Raw genomic sequence first — 19,956 nt, forward strand, 5'->3', positions numbered from 1 at the left:
AGAGGCACCATTCTACAGGGGACCCCTAGACTGCCCATCAGTGGGACAGGAAGGAGGTGAAACCCTGCCCGTTTCCCTTGGACATGGCTAGATACTAGTTTCACTAACTCACAGAGTCACCCTTCTGCACTGACAGCTAGCAAGAGGTCAAGACCCACAGAACCACCATTGCCCCATTGTCAGTGGGAAGCAATTACAGAAAACTGACCTTTATCCATTTTCCCTGAAAGATTTGGAGTCTTGGGCTCTTGAGGCGGGGAGATGTTAGTGGTAGTTAGACAGGCATGAGTGGGGCAGGAGAGGGCTCTCCCCCACCCACGAGGAATGTCAGGTGGTGGTTCAGCAAGGATCACATTGTCTCTGTAAAAGTGATAAATTGGCAGCTGGCACCAGGAAGAGGCCATTTTCTGATGGTCCACACCTGTTGCACTAACGTGTTAATTGAATGCAGATGCCAGGGAGAAGCAACTTCCCGGGCATGTGCATTAAGAGACAAAATGGCAGAGTATGACTTTCTGGGGCACTCCACAGGAAAAGGGAAGGAAGCCTCAGATGGGCATGCATACAATTTCCTAAACACACTGTGCTTGCTCACCTCCCAAGGGTAAGGAGGGCACTGTGCATGTGGGCAGCCCACCCGAAGGGAAGAATCATGGGAAAGGAGCCAACGTGCAAAGTCCTAGGATCAAGGTTAAACACCGCACTTGACCTTCATGTGGCCACCTGGGTCTCTTCCAAGTGCATCTTTCTTTCCTATTCTAAAGTATTTTCTTAAACTCCTACTCCTGCTCTTAAAAAAAATAATGTAGCTGCCTCAAATTATTTCTTAGAGTGAAACAACTATTAATTAACTAATGAATTTTGTGATGATCCGTCTATTCATGGGAGTCCTGACAATGAACATCAACAATACATGGTTGTAGGAGACTGCTTTGGGGGTTCGCCCTAGAACTGCCCTTTCCTATAGAGGTCATTTCCACAGACATCTTATTTTTGACTTTCTTGGCTGCATTTAATTGATCCAAGGATAGACACCTGACCAAGCTGGGCCAATGAGATTGTCTCTCCTGGAAATTTGAAATTTGACATAGCCATTCAAGTTAGGCTTTATAGGTACCTAAGAGGATGTATGGGAGGCTGAGGACACAAAAAAGCACAGGGAAAAAAATGATGCTCAAACTCAGAAAGAACAAAAATAAAAGACCAGGGAGCCTCACAAAGAGAGGTGAAGGAGGGAGAGACAGCTTGGTTTCTGGTGGCCTTCCAATACCTGTTTCTGGTGCTGCATGAGACTCTCTCTAGCCCCTGTGTTCTGTGAAACACCTTTATGTTTTGTTTTTGTGTCTCTTCGCTCAAGCAAGTTTGAGTGAGTTTCTGGAAGTTGGGATCAAATCTTCCCTAACGTGACAATGGGCCCTCAGGGTTTGTTAAAGCACGAAGGAGAGCCAGCAGCAACAACACTACATCCCCACAATCTATGCTTGCTGCGTTCTTGGGTCTGCTCTGTATTTCTTTGATGTGGTAAGTACCTATACAGACCAAATAATGCTTTCAAAATGTTTCTAGTCACAACACACTGGCAAGAATATGGTTTGTATCATGACTTAGTTGATACGTTGTCATACATAAATATTTGATTGAAACAAGAGTACTTGACACAGTACCTGACATATTTGCTGAAATAATTACATGAATAAATGAATGCAGTATAAGAAAACAAAGGTAAGGCCATGAATGCTTATGCTGACTTCGGAAAAAGAAACAGAAAAGTCAGGCTGAGAGCAGTGCCTCACACCTGTAATCCTAGCACTTTGGGAGGCCAAGGTGGACAGACAGCTTGAGCCCAGGAGTTTAAGACCAGCCTGGGCAACATGACAAAAATGTTGTCTCTACAAAAAGATAAAAAAACAGGAATGTTGGCATGTGCCTGTAGTCCCAGCTATTTGGGGTGCTGAGGTGCAATGATCACTTGAGCCCAGGAGTTAGAGGCTGCAGTGAGCCATGATTGTACCACTGCACTCCAGCCTGGGTGACAGAGTGAGACCCTATTTCAAAAAAAATAAAGAGAGAGAGAGAGAGAAGGAAGGAAGGAAGGAGAGAGGGGGAGAGAGAGAGAAAGGGAGGGAGGGAGGGAGGGAGGGAGGGAGGGAGGGAGGGAGGGAGGGAGGGAAAGGAAAGGAAAGGAAAGAAGGGACAAGACAAAAAAGCCAAGTTTAATAAGCCAAGTTTATAACTATCTTTAAAAATTAAAATTCAAAATTCAAAATAAACTAAGCCAAGAAAAAGCAAAGAAAAAGAATTTAAAACTACAGAAATCTTAATTTTTATTAATTTTAATTTTTAATCTTAAAAACTCTAGAAAATTTATTTTTATAAAATATTAACAAAATTTTAAATCATTAGCTGAATTTTAAAAAAGGAAGATCACAAATGAAAAAGAAAACAAACATTGTTTTAATTTGGGAAGAACTATTACTTATATCCTATTAAACTGAATGTTCAATAGGGAATTGTTAAGTCCTTGTACAGATATTACTTTGCATAGTTCCTGATGAGAAGTTTATTCTCAATCTTATTTTTGTTCCTCTGAACAGCATGTGTCCTCTTTTTCTCTGGCTGCTTTTACATTTTTCTTTTTATCACTTGTTTTTAGCAATTTTATTATAATAGGCCATAGCATGGTTTTCTTTATGTATATTCGTTTGGACTCATTGTGCATGAGTTTATAGTTGTCATCAAATTTAGAAAATACTTAAGTCATTATTACTTCAAATATTTTTTTCTGGGTTTTTTCCCTTCAACTCTCTTTTAGAACTTCAATTACAATGACTGCTCATATTGTACCACAGGCCATAATATTCTGTTCATTTATTTTCAGTATTTTTTCTCTGTGTGCCTAATTTTAAACAGTTTATATTGTTACATCTTCAGGTTCACTGGGATTTTTTTTCTTCTGCAGTGTCTAATCTGCTGTTAGTCTCATCTACTATATTTTTTATCTTATACATTGTATTTTTCATCTCTGGAAGTTCCATTTGAGTCCATTTTGGATATTCTATTTGTCTCTCATGTTTTCCTTTACCTTATTGAACATATGGAGCATATTTATAAAAGTTGTTTTAACATGTTTGTCCTCTAATTCTTCATCTCTGTCATTTCTGGGTCTGTTTCTATTGACTGATTTTTCTCTTGGGTATAGATCATATTTTCCAGGTTCTTTGCATATCTGGTAATTTTTTATTGGATGTTTGATATTGTTGATTTTACATTGTTAGGTGCTGGATTTTGTTGAATTTCATCAATTAGTGTTGTATTTTTTTTTCTCATGTGCAGTTAAGTTACTTTGCAGATCATTCAACCAAAGACCTATAGAGGTCTCTCTGTAAATATCCAGACTTCTCTCTTTATGCAGCTCCTTCCTCTACTGTACTCTGCCCCACAAGTTCCGGCTGCATTGGAACAAGCTCTGATTTGTTTTTAACTCAAAGAGATTGCTGGGTTCTGCTTGTGTTCTCTCATCCTACTCTGGGTTCTGGAATTTCCATCTAGGCGATATACTGGGTCAATTGTAGAACTCACCTCATTTGTTTCCCTTCTCCCAAGCATCACAGTCTGTACTGCCTGCAATCCAAATTCCGAAAACTGTTGCTCTCTATTTTGTCCAGAGTTCTAACTGCTCAAGTGGAGGATAAATCCAGTACCTATTACCCTATCATGTCCCAATGCAAAGTCAACTCATTTTAATTAAAAACAGAAATCAGACAAGGACCCCTCTAATCATCCCTTTTACTTAAAATACCACTAACAATATGGCAATTGTTGTTAGTCAAGACAACAGAATAAAAGAAAAAATTATTAAAGTGACATAATCATGTAATTAGCAAATCCAAACAAACTATCTGTCTTAGGCCAACACTATTCCTGGTTATGCAAGTCTTGGTGTGGTTCTTTCAGAGTTGTGACTAAGAAGAGTAAAATGTTCCAGTCTCAACAAACAAGAGAGCTTGGGAATCCATGACAGAAACCAGTGAAATAATGACCCACACTTCTCCACATATTTTAATGAACCCTTAGTCATGAAATTACAATCGTGTTGCCCGATTATATTTCATTTTATTACCATTACAGATCATTTATGTCGTATTTTTCTGATTTTTAACAGTATATTGTTCCTATGTATTCACTATAGAAAAAGTTAAAACATCCAGATAAATAAAAATAATATGAACATTTGCCTGAAGTGCAGATACAGATTGCAAGGGATAACAATGAAAATACCATAAGCTATTTCACAAAACTAAAACTCCATGGTAAATTTTAACAAAAGAATAAGCCAACAGGTTGTGGGCGGTGGCTCATGCCTGTAATTCCAGCACTTTGGAAGGCTGAGGCGGGCGGATCACCTGAGGTCGGGAGTTCGAGACCAGCTTAACCAACATGGAGAAACTCTGTCTCTATTAAAAATACAAAATTAGCCGGGTTTGGTGGCAGGCGCCTATAATCCCAGTTGCTCAGAAGGCTGAGGCAGGAGAATCGCTTGAACCCAGGAGGCAGAGGTTGTGGTGAGCCGAGATCGTGCTATTGCACTCCAGCCTGGGCGATAAGAGCAAATCTCCATCTCAAAAAGAAAAGTATGAAGATTTGAACCTCATATAAAAGAACAGCTATCACCAGCCTCTGGATAAGCGACATTTAGAGATGGCTAAATATCATTAGGAAAAATGCTTGACAAGTCATCTAGTGGAAAAATGCTTTGCCTCACTAACAATCAAAGATACACAAATATAAATATTTTAAAGGTATCATTATTGATCAGACTTTGGAAATAAATACACCTAGATATTATATTTGCATTTCAAATCAGTCTGATTTTTTTTTTTTTTCTTGAGACAGAGTGTCACTCACTCTGTTGCCCAGGCTGGAGTGCAGTGACACGATCTTGGCTTACTGCAATCTGTGCTTCCTGGGTTCAAGCAATTCTCCTGCCTCAGCCTCCCAAGTACCTGGGACTACAGGCGTGTGCCACCATGCCTGGCTAATTTTTGTATTTTTAGTAGAGACAGGGTTTCCCCATGTTGGCCAGGCTGGTCTCAAACTCCTGACTTCAGGTGATCCGCCCGCCTCAGCCTCCCAAAGTGCTGGGATTACAGGCATGAGCTACTGCGCCCAGCCAGAAATTTGTCTGATTTTTATCAGCACCAACTGGCTGGCTAGAATGCTGCTTACACCTTTGACCTGCTAATTTCACCTCTAGGAATGGAACACTAAGAAAGCTTGCATTCTAGGCCAAAGTTTCTATATTAGGATTGTTTTGAATAGTTTAGACAAGCAAAACCTTAGAAACACCAAAAACTCCAGCAACAGAACATAATTAACCAAACTGAGATATTTTAACATGATGGAATAGTTTATACAACAATATCAATAACTTTGATAACCATATCTTGAGCACTCGTTATGTGCCAGACACTGCATTGAGTGATTTAAATATCCTATTTTGTATTTGCATTTAATTGCTCAATATTTTCTATCTCAGGTAGATAATTGCAAATGAGAAAATGAAGGCTCAGAGAGTTGCATAATGGGCCCAAGTTTACAATTAATAATAGCAGACAGACAACTCAGGTCTGTCTGACTCCAAAACCTTTAAAAACTCTTTCCACTTTATCGTGAAGTTGCGGGATCCAAATATGGCAAACCCCAGAGGCTGGAGGAAAAGTCAGAAGACATAAACCTTTGAGACCAAAGGCTGTAGTAAACAAAATAAAATTCTCTATTACTGGCCACCCAAAGACATCTTCCCAGGAAGATTAATAATTGTGATTGCAATACAAATTTTTAACACTGGACTATTTTAAAGTACCTAAATACCAGTATTTTTGTTTATAAATATCATTTCTTTCTTTCTTTTTTTTTTTTTTCTGAGACGGAGTTTCGCTCTTGTTGCCCAGGCTGGAGTGCAATGGTGCGATCTTGGCTCATCACAACCTCCACCTCCCGGGTTCAAGCGATTCTCCTGCCTCAGCCTCCTGAGTAGCTGGGATTACAGGCATGCGCCACCACTCCCAGCTAATTTTTTGTATTTTTAGTAGAGATGGGGTTTCTCCATGTTAGTCAGGCTGGTCTCGAACTCCCGACCTCAGGTGATCCACCCGCCTCGGCCTCCCAAAGTACTGGGATTACAGATATGAGCCACTGCACCTGGCCTATAAATACCATTTTCAAATGAAACCTTTATGCACTCTTCTTGGCTCTCTCTGTTAACCATTTCTCTATACCTGCTTTGTCTCCTTGACACTCTTGTCACAAATCCTGCCTCTTTTCCTATCAGTTTCTGCCAGACCCCTGACCCCTCCCATCTCTCCTAGCCATCACCCACTCCTCCCCTCTAAAAGGGCAGATACCTGCTGCTGAAGGGACAGAGCAAGACCCAGGACAGGGCCATCTCTCCAGGGCTGGGAAAGATCATTCAAAACTGATACAACACGTAAACTTGAAAGCTCACTCCTGGGAGCTGGACAAGGCAGAAAGGTACTAAAGCAGGTGGGTCTGGTACCTCCAGGCGAATGCTGTGACTGAAGCCTTGCTTCCCCAGAACAGAGGGGACTGAAGGGTAAGGGAGCAGCCTCACCAAGCATGACCAGAGGCATGTTTTATAATAGGTTTAAAATATTTTATATTTGAAATACAATATGTAGTTTCAATGATTTTTATTTTTTATTTTTATTCTTTTTTTGAGATGGAGTCTCAATCTATTGCCCAGGCTGGAGTGCAGTGGAACAATCTTGGCTCACTGCAATCTCCGCCCCCTGGGTTCAAGCAATTCTCCTGCCTCAGCCTCCCAAGTAGTTGGGATTACAGGCACTGCCACCACGCCTGGCTAATTTTTGTATTTTTTATCAGAAACAGGGTTTCACTATATTGCCCAGGCTGGTCTTGAACTCCTGACCTCAGGTGATCTGCCCACCTCAGCCTCCCAAAGTGCTGGGATTACAGGCATGAGCCACAGTGCCAGACCTTTTTATTCTATTTTACAAATTCTGAGGTAAATATCAATATTGCCATTAGGCAGACTAATCTGTATGTGTGTTGCTGACAAATAAGATTGCTTCATTAATCCCCAGGAACGGGCCCAAGATACCCCCATTTAATGGAAAGCATGAACTTAAAATGTATCTGGTGGGAGTGGGGAAAGCAGTAGTTTTTTTATTATTATTATTATACTTTAAATTCTAGAGTACATGTACACAATGTGCAGGTTTGTTACATATGTATACATGTGCCATGTTGGTGTGCTGCACCCATTAACTCATCATTTACATTAGGTATATCTCCTAATGCTATCCCTACCCCCTCCCCCAGGGTCAAGTCTGAGAATCATCAGGAAAACTTCAGATACAGAATTCTTCAGCGAGTAATAATGAAAGAGGAGAGGCTGGTTGAGGTGGCCCATGTCTGTAATCCCAGCAATTTGGGAGGCCGAGGCGGGGGCGGATCACTCGAGGACAAGAGTTCAAAACCAGCCTGGCCAACATGGCGAAACCCCATCTCTACTAAAAATACAAAAATTAGCTGGGCATAGTGGCCAGCACCTATAATCCCAGCTACTCGGGAAGCTGAAGCAGGAGAATAGCTTGAACCCGGGAGGCAGAGGTTGCAGTGAGCTGAGATCGTGCCACTGCACTCCAGCCTGGGTGACAAGAGCGAAACTCCGTGTCGGTGGGGAGTGCGGGGGGGCGAGGGAGGAGAGAATTTATGTAGCACTGTCGATAGACGAGAGATGGGATTTAGTGAATTCTAATCCTGGAAAAGTGTACCTTATAATGGAGGAGAAATTCTCCACACCTAGTCATAGCCCAGCAGAAGGATTAGGTGCACACACACACACACACACACACAGCGGACTGCACTCAAGAGGTACAAATACAAACAGGAAATGGCTTAATTTTTCTCCTAATGTCCTTTAACATGCCTTGCTGGATCTCTCTCTCTTTTTTTTTTTTTTAATTTTCTTTTTGAGACTGAGTCTTGCTCTGTCACCAGGCTGGAGTGCAGTGGCGCAATCTCAGCTCACTGCAACCTCCGCCTCCCAGGTTCAAACAATTCTTGTGCCTCAGCCTCCCGAGTAGCTGGGATTACAGGCGCCCGCCACCACGCCCGGCTAATTTTTGTATTTTTAGTACAGACGGGGTTTCACCATGTTGGCCAGGATGGTTTCCATCTCTTCACCTCGTGATCCGCCCGCCTTGGCCTCCCAAAGTGCTGGGATTACAGGCGTGAGCCACCGTGCCTGGCCAGCTGGATCTCTTCTTTTAGCCCCTGGACACCTCAGGAAGATCTTAAAGTTTTTCAGGCTCTTGTGGTTGTATGAATAGCCTCATTTGGGGATGTTTTTAAAATTCTACTCCAATGTAAACAAAAAAACTCACATCCAATCCCCCTCACCTCAGGCCTGATCTGTGGCTAGGGGATCAACACTGAAGAAGATCAGCTGGGCGTGCGTGGCTCACGCCTGTAATCCCAGCACCTTGGGAGGCTGAGGCGGGGGGATCATGAGGTCAAGAGATCGAAACCATCCTGGTCAACATGGTGAAACCCCGTCTCTACTAAAAATACAAAAATCAGCTGGGAGTGGTGGCGCGGGTGGTGGCGCGTGCCTGTTGTCCCAGCTACTCTGGAGGCTGAGGCAGGAGAATTGCTTGAATCCAGGAGGCAGAGGTTGCAGTGAGCCAAGATGGCGCCACTGCACTCCAGCCTGGGTGACAGAGCAAGACTCCATCTCAAAAAAAAAGAATTGAAGAAGATGGATGCCCTATGACAGAGGTCCCCGTCGAGGGAGCTGAAATCTCACTGCCTGTTGCAGAGTTCACTCTGCCAGGAAATTCATATAACTTTGCCCCACCAAACAGTGGCTCTCACTCCTTACCATGCCATCATGGTCTTCTCTAGCCTTCCTCTTGCCTTAATGGTTTTCTAGGTAGGAAGCAAACATTGGCCTCTGTGTTTACTATAACTAACTCCAACACCCCACCACTCAACCACCAACACCTCCCCAACCCCATAAACTCCAAAGTCTGCATGTCTGGCTTCCCAAGAACTCTCTTAGCTTTCAGCCCTGGCTCCATGGAAACACAGGGGCTGTGATTCCTTCTCAGCCCATCACTTGAGCACATCTCCTACCCTGCTCCTAGGCAAGCAATCTGTTATCTGTAAGATTGCTTGCTTAGAACTCCTAGACTTCTATGCTTCTTGCACCCTTAGAACTCCTAGGCTTCTACAAGGCTGAAGGTGGATGACAGAGGCTGACAGTTACAGGACCAGTTCTGCTATTTTTTAGACAACCTTGAGGGGATATCTAAAATCATTCTTTAGAAATAAAGAGGAATTCTTAGCAGCTTTGAGAATTTAACCAAAATTATGAGACATCAGGAAAATCCCATTCCATATTGTTTTACATTAACAATTAAGAACCAATTAAGTTCTAGTTCTTGACCTGGTCACTGGTTACTTGGGTGTGTTCTGTTTTGGGAAAATGTATGGAACTATGTGCTTGTGCTCTGTTTATTTCTCTTTATTAGGTTATACTTCCATAAAAAGCTTACTTACAGGAAATTATCCAGGATTCTCCCCCAACCCTGTGTGCTGGATTCTGTGCCAGCTATTTTACATCTCTTATTTCATGTAATCATGCTGGCTACATTTATTGAGCATCTACTATATGCCAGCAGTATGTTATATTCTTTGTTTTCTTTTAATTTTTATTGTGATTTATAACATACACATAAAAAATTCAGTTTAACAAATAGTTATAAAGTGAACATACATGTAACCACCACCCAGATCAAAAAATATATTGCCAGCACCCCAGAAGCCCCTTATGTATCACTTCATAATCATAATCCCCTGCAATACTCTTCATATGCATTATTTAACTTAATCCTCACAAAAATCCTGGGAAGTTATTACCAGTAGCTGCAAGCTGAAAAATTCCCAGAGTTCACCCAGACCTAGGAGACATTTGAGTTCTAATCAGCCAGAAAGAAGAAACTGTATTAAGCACCTGGGGCATTCAGTAAAGACCCCAGAAGCACCACACCTTGCTTGTAGGACTACCCTAGTCCCAGAGTAAAGGATACTCTAGACCTACAATAACAAAACTTAAAAACAAGCTTCAGACAGATCAAACTGATTTTCTAATAAATTGTCTGCCAGAATAAAGTCTAACATATTTAAAAGGAAAAAAGCAAAATTGAGCACTCAACAAATGTTGAAATGTCCAGCATCCAATCAAAAATCACCAGAGTAGGCAAGAATGGTTGTGTGCACCTGTTCCCAGCTACTTAGGAGGCTGAAGCTGGAAGGTTGCTTGAGCTGGGAGTTCTAATCTAGCCTAGACAACATAGCAAGACCCTGTCCTAAAATACAATTACAAGACATACAAAGAAGTTTTTTTTTAATTTTAAGAAGTGATCCATGACTAGAAGAAAAATCAAATTCAGAAATGACAGAGGTAAAGAAATTAGCAAAAACAAAAAACAAAAAACAAAAACCCAAAAGCAAAAACAACTATTGTAGCTATGTTCAAGTATTTAAAAGAAAAATGAATGTAATGCAGAGAGAAATGGGAGATATAGATAAGCACCAAATGGAAATCCCAGAGATGAAAATATAATGTTTGAAATACAAAATTTGGCCGGCTGCAGTCGCTCATGCCTGTAATCCCAGCACTTTGGGAGGCCGAGGCGGGCGGATCACGAGGTCAGGACAGCGAGACCATCCTGGCTAACACAGTGAAACCCCGTCTCTACTAAAAATACAAAAAGTTAGCCGGGCCTGGTGGCGGGCGCCTGTAGTCCCAGCTACTCGGGAGGCTGAGGCAGGAGAATGGCGTGAACCCGGGAGGAGGAGCTTGCAGTGAGCCGAGATCGTGCCACTGCACTCCAGCCTGGGCGACAGAGCGAGACTCCGTCTCAAAAAAAAAAAATTACTGAAAGGGTTAAATAACAATTTAGGCAGTACAGAAGAAAAGATCAGTGAACTTGGAGGCATAGAAATAGAAACTATCCAGAGAGAAAAGCACAGAGAGAAAAAAGATTGAAAAAACTGATCAGAGTTTCAGTGACCTGTAGGGCAATATAAAGTGGTATAATGGGATTACAAGATGCAGAAGTGGGGGAGTGACAGAAATAATATTAAACAAAAATATTGCTCAAATTTTCCAAATGTAATAGAAACTATAAACCTGTAGCTTCAAGAATCCCAACAAACCTTCATGCAAGATAAATACACACACACACACACACACACACACACACACACACACACAGCATATAACAATCAAACAGCTGGGGGGAAGTGATAAGAAGAAAATATTAAAAGTAGGCAGAGGAAAAAACATAACATACAAAGGAAAAAAATAGAATGATCACTGACTTCTCATCAGAAACTATGCAAGCCATCTTTAAAGTGCTGCAAGTAAAACAAAACAAAAAGAAAAACTATCAACCTAGAATTCTGTATCCAGTGAAAATATCCTTCAAAAACAAGGTAATACTTTTTTAGACAAAAGCTGAGAGAATTTGTCACTAGTAGATCTGTTATCTACGTTTAAAAAAGAAAAAAAGAAAGAAAACATTCTTTAGGCAAAAGGAAAATTATACCAGATGGAAACTTAGATTGACATAAAAAACGAAGAGTGCCAAAAATGGTAAATATGTGGGTACATATACAATACTCTTTTCTGTCATATTTTAATTTCTATAAAAGGTAATAGCTATTTAAAGCAAAAATAATAACTAGGCATGGCAGGATTTATAACATACATAGAAGTAAAATGTATGACAATAATAGCATCAGTGACAAAAAGGGGAAAATGAAAGTATAATGTTATAAGTTTCTTACACTAGAAATGAAATGGTATATTTTTGAAAATAGACTATGATAAATTGAATATGGATATTGTAAATCTTAGAGCACCCACTTAAAAATAAGACAAAAAAAGATATACAGATAATAAGCCCATTGTGGAGAAGAAAATACTCCATCCAAAAAGAAGTCAGAGAAAAAGGGGAAAAATGACCAAGCAGATGGGACAAATGGGAGATAAATGGCATGCCAATAGATTAAAACACAACCATATCAAAAATTACATTAAATGTAAATGATCTAACACTTTAAAGGGCAGAGATTATCAAATTTGATTTAAAAAGCAAGATGCAACTGTATGCTGCTTATAATAAACTCATTTTAAATATAAAGATATGGAAAGATTGTAAGTAAAAGGATTTTTCTTAATAAAGCTGGCTTTTATAAAGTAAAATGATAAAAACATTAAACCATACAAATACTAACCAACGGAAATCTGGACAATGAAGTGTTTTGTTTTTGTTTTGGTTTTGGTTTTGGTTTTGGTTTGTTTTTTTTTTTACCTTTTTAAAAAAATTATTTATTTATTTATTTATTTTTATTTTATTATTATTATACTTTAAGTTTTAGGGTACACACACAATGTACAGGTTTGTTACATATGTATACATGTGCCATGTGGGTGTGCTGCACCCATTAACTCGTCATTTAGCATTAGGTATATCTCCAAATGCTATCCCTCCCCCCTCCCCCCACCCCACAACAGTCCCCGGAGTGTGATGTTCCCCTTTCTGTGTCCATGTGTTCTCATTGTTCAATTCCCACCTATGAGTGAGAACATGCGGTGTTTGGTTTTTTGCCCTTGCGATAGTTTGCTGAGAATGATGGTTTCCAGTTTCATCCATGTCCCTACAAAGGACATGAACTCATCATTTTTTATGGCTGCATAGTATTCCATGGTGTATATGTGCCACATTTTCTTAATCCAGTCTATTGTTGTTGGACATTTGGGTTGGTTCCAAGTCTTTGCTATTGTGAATAGTGCTGCAATAAACATACGTGTGCATGTGTCTTTATAGCAGCATGATTTATAATCCTTTGGGTATATACCCAGTAATGTGATGGCTGGGTCAAATGGTATTTCTAGTTCTAGATCCCTGAGGAATTGCCACACTGACTTCCACAATGGTTGAATTAGTTTACAGTCCCACCAACAGTGTAAAATTGTTCCTATTTCTCCACATCCTCTCCAGCACCTGTTGTTTCCTGACTTTTTAATGATCGCCATACTAACTGGTGTGAGATGGTATCTCATTGTGGTTTTGATTTGCATTTCTCTGATGGCCAGTGATGATGAGCATTTTTTCATGTGTTTTTTGGCTGCATAAATGTCTATAAGACCGAGTCTCACTCTGTTGCCCAGGCTGGAGTGCAGTGACGTGATCTCAGCTCATTGCAACCTCCGCCTCCTGGGTTCAAGTGATTCTCATGCCTCAGCCTCCTGAGTAGCTGGGACTACAGGTGTGAGCCACCACGCCTGGCTAATTTTTGTATTTTTAGTACAGATGGAGTTTTACCATGTTGGTCAGGCTGGTCTTGGATTCCTGACCTCAAGTGATCTGCCTGCCTCGGCCTCCCAAAATGCAGGGATTACAGGCGTGAGCCATCACGCCCAGCTGAAGTGTTTTAAAATTAGATTGTGGTGATGTTTGCACAACCTAAATTGAATTATACATTTCAAATGAATGAATTGTATGATATGTAAACTATATCTCAGTAAATATGTTTTTTTAAAAAAGAAAGCAGCCAGGCACTGTGGCTTATGCCTGTAACCCCAGCACTTTGGGAGGCTGAGGTGGGTGGATCACGAGGTCAGGAGTTCAAGACCAGCCTGGCCAAGATGGTGAAACTCTGTCACTGCTAAAAATACAAAATTTAGCCGGGCGCGGTGGCAGGTGCCTGTAATCCCAGCTATTCAGGAGGCTGAGGCAAGAGAAGCACTGGAACCCAGGGGGCGGAGGTTGCAGTGAGCCAAGATTGTGCCATTGCACTCCAGTCTGGGTGACAAAGTGAGACTCCATCTCAAAAAAAAAAAAAAAAGAAATAAATAAAAAGAAAGATAGAGTGGCTTTGTAAATATCAGAGTAGACTTCAGAACCTTATAAAAGGATGAAGAAAAACATTTCATAATGCTGAAGTAAACAATTCATAAAAAATAAATAACAATCATTGATGTGTCTGCACTGAATAATATAATTTCAAAATACGTGCAGCAAAATTGACTAAACTAAAGGAGAAAGACAAATCCATAATTACATTTGGAGATATAAACACTTCTTACCCAATAGTTGGTAAAATAAGTAGTCAGAAAATCAGTAAGGATATCAAAGATTTGAACAATGTTATTGACCAACTTGACCTAGCTAACATTTATAGAACACATCACTTAGCAAAAGAAATATTTTCAAGTGCACATGAAATAGTCACCAAGATAGACCATACGTTGAGCCATCAAACAAGAATGGGACCACTAATGTTTTAAATTCTTGGGGCTTTTTGGATCAAGCATCTTAATCAGATATTGAGTCTCAAGTCCCTGTTAAGTGTCTATGACACTGATTTCTGCCCTGTTCTTCATGACCCAAGTCCTTCCAGAGGCTGAACTCAGCTTCTGAAGTCCAGGCCCTGCACCTATATAGTTCCTGATACTTTCTGCTGATGTCCCTGGCACTGAATTGCTAGACTTGCCTGGCCACTAGCCACTGATAGGACTTACTCCTTTTTGTTGTTGTTGTTTTATTTTTGAGGCAGAGTTTCACTCTTGTCGCCCAGGCCGGAGTGCAGTGGTGCGATCTCGGCTCACTGCAACCTCAGCCTCCCGGGTTCAAGCGATTCTCTTGCCTTAGTTTCCCAAGTAGCTGGGACTACAGGCACCTGCCACCATGCCCAGCTAATTTTTTGTATTTTGGCTCATGCCTGTAATCCCAGCACTTTGGGAGGCCGAGGCGGGCAGATCATCAGAGGTCAGGAGTTCGAGACCAGCCTGGCAAACATGGTGAAATGCAGAACTTACTCCTTTTATCTGCCCCACTGTTATGAGTCCCTAAGCTCTGGTTCTAGCTACCCACAGTCTGACTCAATTATTCATTCAACAATCATTTATTGATCACCCACTATGTGCCAGGCACAGAGCAAAGTGCTGGAGATACCATGAATAGGGCAGACATGATCCCTTTTCCAAAGTAGATAGTGTCTAGTAAGAGACACAGACAAGTAGCAAGACAATTACAAAACACGGTGATATATCCTATGAGTTAGCAAGTCCAGGGCTCTGTGCTGTGTGAAAGCACAGAGACTGAATACCTAATTTGGACTTCAGGTGTAAGAAAGACTTGCTGGTGGAAATAAAATCAAAGCTGAGACCCAAAGGATGAGTAGGAGTTAGCCAGAGGATAGGAAATGTGGTACGTTGTTCTAGGCCAGTGGTTCTCAAAATGTGTTTCCAGATCAACAGCACCAGTATCAATTAAGAACCTGTTAGAAATGCAAATTATCAGGCCCTTCCCCAGACATACAGTCAGAAATTCTAGATGTGGGTTCCAGAAATATGAGTTTTAGCAAATCTTACAGGTGATTCTGATGAATGGTAAAGTTTGAGAATCACGACTCTAGGCTGAGGAACAACATGTACAAAGGCATGGAGAAAATGTGGTCCCCTCCAAGCCATACTCAAATATGAGAATGGTGATCCTAGTGCCTATCAGAGATGGCAACACCAGACCTAGTTCAATTCTTGTTTAACAGAAAAATAGAATAGGAAAGAACTATTATTTGTTAAACAGAGAGTATACACCAGGCCCTATGCTTCACATTGTTTCTCTTATCTAATCCTTACTACATCCCTATTATTAGTATCATATCCATTTTACAGATATGGAAGTTGAGGTTCTGAGAGGTTACAGAACTTGCCCAACCTCACTCAACCAGTAAGTAGCAGAACTGGGATTTGAACCCAGTTCTCTCTGACTCCGGAACCCAATGAGTTTTCTATGCCAGCCCACTGCTTCCAGGAAAAAGAGTTCAAGATGAAGAGGTTAGGGCATTTCAGCAGCTTCACTCACTAAGACTCCTAGGAATGGAGCAGGCCAACAGAGCAGCCATTGTTTGATGTCCTGTGACTGCAAAAACTGGCTTTTGGCTTTATTATTATGCCTTTGGAGATGGGGCCCAAAATGAGCAAATTTGCCTTTAGGTATCAGAGAAGTTCCATATCAGATAATGATTCTGGCTGTGCACTGGAGGAGTACTCCGAGGTCCCCTGGGCCTTAGACCAGAGCAAATCTAGCTCTCTTTTGCTTGCTTATCAGAGGAAAATGTCCTTATATTAACATCCCTGGAAAGAAACATCTGATTAAAGGGCTTGTATACCAGTTGCTACAACATGATAATGACATATAGTATTGTCAGTCTTTGAAAGAAGATGAGAATAAAGAATTCCAAGTGTTCAGTGCTTAGCAGCAGAAAGAAGCACTTGGAAGAGGCATGATTAAACTTTTGTCTAGAGCAGGAATGCACGCTATGTGTGGGTTGAAGATCAACTGAGGTAAAATTGCAGTGTTTGCCTCTCGAGTGGGCCCTGGAGTGTACCGGTACTCATTCTGTTTTGTCTGTTTCACGTGTAAAGAGCTGCTGGTCAACCTCGTCTATTTTTATCAGGATGAAAAAATTCACTGTGGCAGGCACCATGCTGAATTGCTCAAACCCTGATGCTCAGCATGTGCTGAGATAATTTTGTTGATGTTTGCACAGAAACTGAGAGTCACCATTGGCACATGAAACACTTCTGCTGCCTTGAGCGCAAAATGGTCCCCAGAGGACAAGGTATGTTATGAAGGATAGCCACCCATTCTGCTGTGGTGGTTTTGAGCTTGTCTATGCAGAGTGCTGTGAAATCTGTGGGAACATATTAGTGTCAACCATGTGCAGATGACCTATGATGGGAAGTTCTGGCGTGCTGCAGAAGCGTGCTTTTCTCGTGTCTAGCATAAATCCTTTTTGTTGGATGTCTCTTCTTTACCAAAGTCAGATTTATTACTCAAAAATATGCCACCTCGGGCCAGGCAAGGTGGTTCACGTCTGTAATCCCAGCACTTTGGGAGGCCAAGGCGGGCAAGTCACAAGGTCAGGAGTTGGAGACCAGCCTGGCTAATAAGGTGAAACCCCATCTCTACTAAAAATACAAAGATTAGCCGGGCATGGTGGTGAGCATCTATAGTTCCAGCTACTCGGGAGGCTGAGGCAGGAGAATCGCTTGAACCTGGGAGGCGGAGGTCGCAGTGAGCCGAGATGGCGCCACTGCACTCCAGACTGGGCGACAGAGCGAGACTCCGTCTCGAAAAAAAAAATGCAGCCTCAGTAAAGACATCCATGCTTCTAATTCTTCCAATTATCCATTTCAGTGAGCTTGATCAAGAAACACCAGAAAAAGTATCTGAATGAGCAAAAGCAGTTGGTCAGCAGATCAGTGTAGACAGTCTCTCCTCTTGTTCCCTGCTCTGAACTACAAGTTTTCTGGCCTTTTGGGCGATGCTGATGATACCCTTTCTCAGAAATTGTATATTCTGAGTCTCTCCAGGCAAGGAACATTTTTATCAATGCGGAATTTTGGAAAGACAGAGTACAGCATTAAACCCCAGAAGACCCTGAAGGACTGGGTGGGCATGAAGATTATATGACATAGCTCCTCCTCAAATTTGGGGATAAAAGCCTCTTCAGCAGCAGCCCAATGAGATGGATATTTGAGTCAATCAGCACTGGATATCTGATAGCATGTTCGAAAATAACAAGCTGGGTGCGGTGGCTCACACCTGTAATCCCAGCACTTTGGGAAGCTGAGGCAGGTGGATCACGGGGTCAGCAGATCGAGACCATCCTGGCTAACATGATGAAACTCCATCTCTACTAAAGATACAAAAAGAAAAAAAAATAGCCAGGCATGGTGGCAGGTGCCTGTAATCCCAGCTACTCAGGAGGCTGAGGCAGGAGAATCACTTGAACCCTGGAGGCGGAGCTTGCAGTGAGCCGAGATCATGCCACTGCACTCCAGCCTGGGTGACAGAGCAAGACTCTGTCAAAAAAAAAAACAAAAGAAAGAAAGGAAAGAAGGAAGGAGAGAAGGAAGGGAGGGAGGGAGGGAGGGAGGGAGAAAGAAAGAGAGAAAGAAAGAAAATAAGAACTAGCTAAAGCAAAACAACCAGAACCTTGCAAGTAAAAATTACTGACCTGATATGGACTGGGCACAAGATGAACAGTGTTTCTGCTCATGGCAACCACCCAGGCCCTGTAAGCAGTAGAAGGCTCTAGAAATTGAATCTGGACCATGGGGCTTCAGGGTAGGCTAATGATCAAACACAGGGGTATGAAAATCCCCTGGGGTTTTTGTCAGACTTGAAACCAGAGAAACGTGCTCAGGATTCTATGGATTCTTTGGCTTTGTCCAACATCACAGTAGCTTCAGCGGATGGATGAAGCAAGCTGAGGTCATCCTTATATTCTCTGCAAACTCTGAAAAAAATGGAGGCAGAAGATTGTGAGAAAATCAGCAGTATGGAAACTTTGAACTATGCTGCATGGAAGTGCAGAGGCCTTAAAGAGTCTAAGTTCAGATTTTTGTCTAGAAAAAAAAAATCACGCCTCATGAAAAACTAGTACATCTGCCAGTACTCAGACAATCCAAGTCTCAATCCAGACCACAGAAGGTCAGAGGATGTCACTGACAATGGAAACTGCAACATCAAGATCAGGCAGCGTCCAGTGAGTGACAAGACCTGGGTGTACCATTTTGAAGAGAAGGGATCCGGATCTCATCACCATTTCCACAGAAGTAGAAAGCCCCACTCTGACAATATCCTGAATATTGTTATAGAAAGAGAATATTCTCCCGAGGACAGGCTGCAGCTTTACATCCCCAATAACTACAGTAATTTATGTGGAATAAAAGGGCTCAGGACATCCAAGCATACATCCAGAATGCCGAACTCTATAGAGAGCATGCCCGTTCACTTCCGACCATTCCTATGTCCCCGGGAGTGAAGAAGTTTCTGGGATTCCTAGTGTTTCTCCTTCTCATCCTCCTCTTCCGACTCAGAACAAAAGGATTATTTTCTTGAACAATCAATCCCTCAGCCCCACGCGACAGAGATACGCCTACTATACAGATGACCTTTCTAGTCCAACTCCCTGCCCATCAGTTTGGTTAGAGGACCACTAAATTCAAGAAGAAAAGTGGACACACATGCAAAAACTATTATTTCTTAAGATAGTAGCTGTGGAGATAACGTGTTTAAAATGTAGCATTAACCATCAAAATCCTATCTCTTTTTTTCTTGCATAAAACAGGTGCTAAATTAGTTTAAAGTGTTTCGCCCATGTAAATGAGAAGTCAACTGCTGTTTACAGCATCAGATTAACATTTGAAAGGTGTACTTTCTCCTGTTTACCCTCCTTAGACGGTACCTAACGGGAACATTACAGTTTTACACAGCGCTTTGGTCTCTGATCCTTAAGAGAATACCCAATAAACTGCCTCGAAGTGATTGGACAGGGGTGTTGATTTTAGAAGAAGGAAAACTCCAGCCACCTCAGTAAAGCAATAGTGCTTGCCATTCAGGTCGATCGGATTGGCTGAGGTCCTGATTAGTCCATCTTATGAGGCAGAGGGCAAAAATTAGCCACCTCTACTGGGGCTTCCTGGGCAATCTCAGTTATGAGTTAAAGTCCTAGCCTTCCTCTCTCCAGGAATTTAGCCCTCTGTTAGGGATTAACTATGAGTCCAGGGGACTCCAAATTAAATGGGGCTTACACAGATTTAAGCAGAAAGCAATTCTGTGTATATCTCACCTCTCGGCTGCTTACCCTCCAGCACCCTGCGCATCCTAGATGGTGAGTTTCTGGTACGTAAAGATGTGACCAATTCACCTCTGTATCCCAGAGGAGGATAGCATTGTTTTACTTGTTGTTAATCATGATTTTATCAATGGCTGCCCCTTGTTCTGTACCAGGATGGGGCTGAGCACTGCACTTTCTACACCT

At 41.6% G+C, this 19,956-nt stretch overlaps 1 pseudogene; it reads right to left on the reverse strand.

Moving 5' to 3' along the window:
* Positions 1 to 1,398: 1,398 nt before the first annotated feature.
* On the reverse strand, positions 1,399 to 8,934 carry LOC129143589 (zinc finger protein ENSP00000375192-like; annotated as a pseudogene).
* Between the last annotated feature and the right edge of the window lie 11,022 nt (positions 8,935 to 19,956).

This window comes from Pan troglodytes, chromosome 2 (genome assembly GCF_028858775.2).
Source record: "Pan troglodytes isolate AG18354 chromosome 2, NHGRI_mPanTro3-v2.0_pri, whole genome shotgun sequence".
Taxonomy (NCBI): Eukaryota; Metazoa; Chordata; class Mammalia; order Primates; family Hominidae; genus Pan; species Pan troglodytes.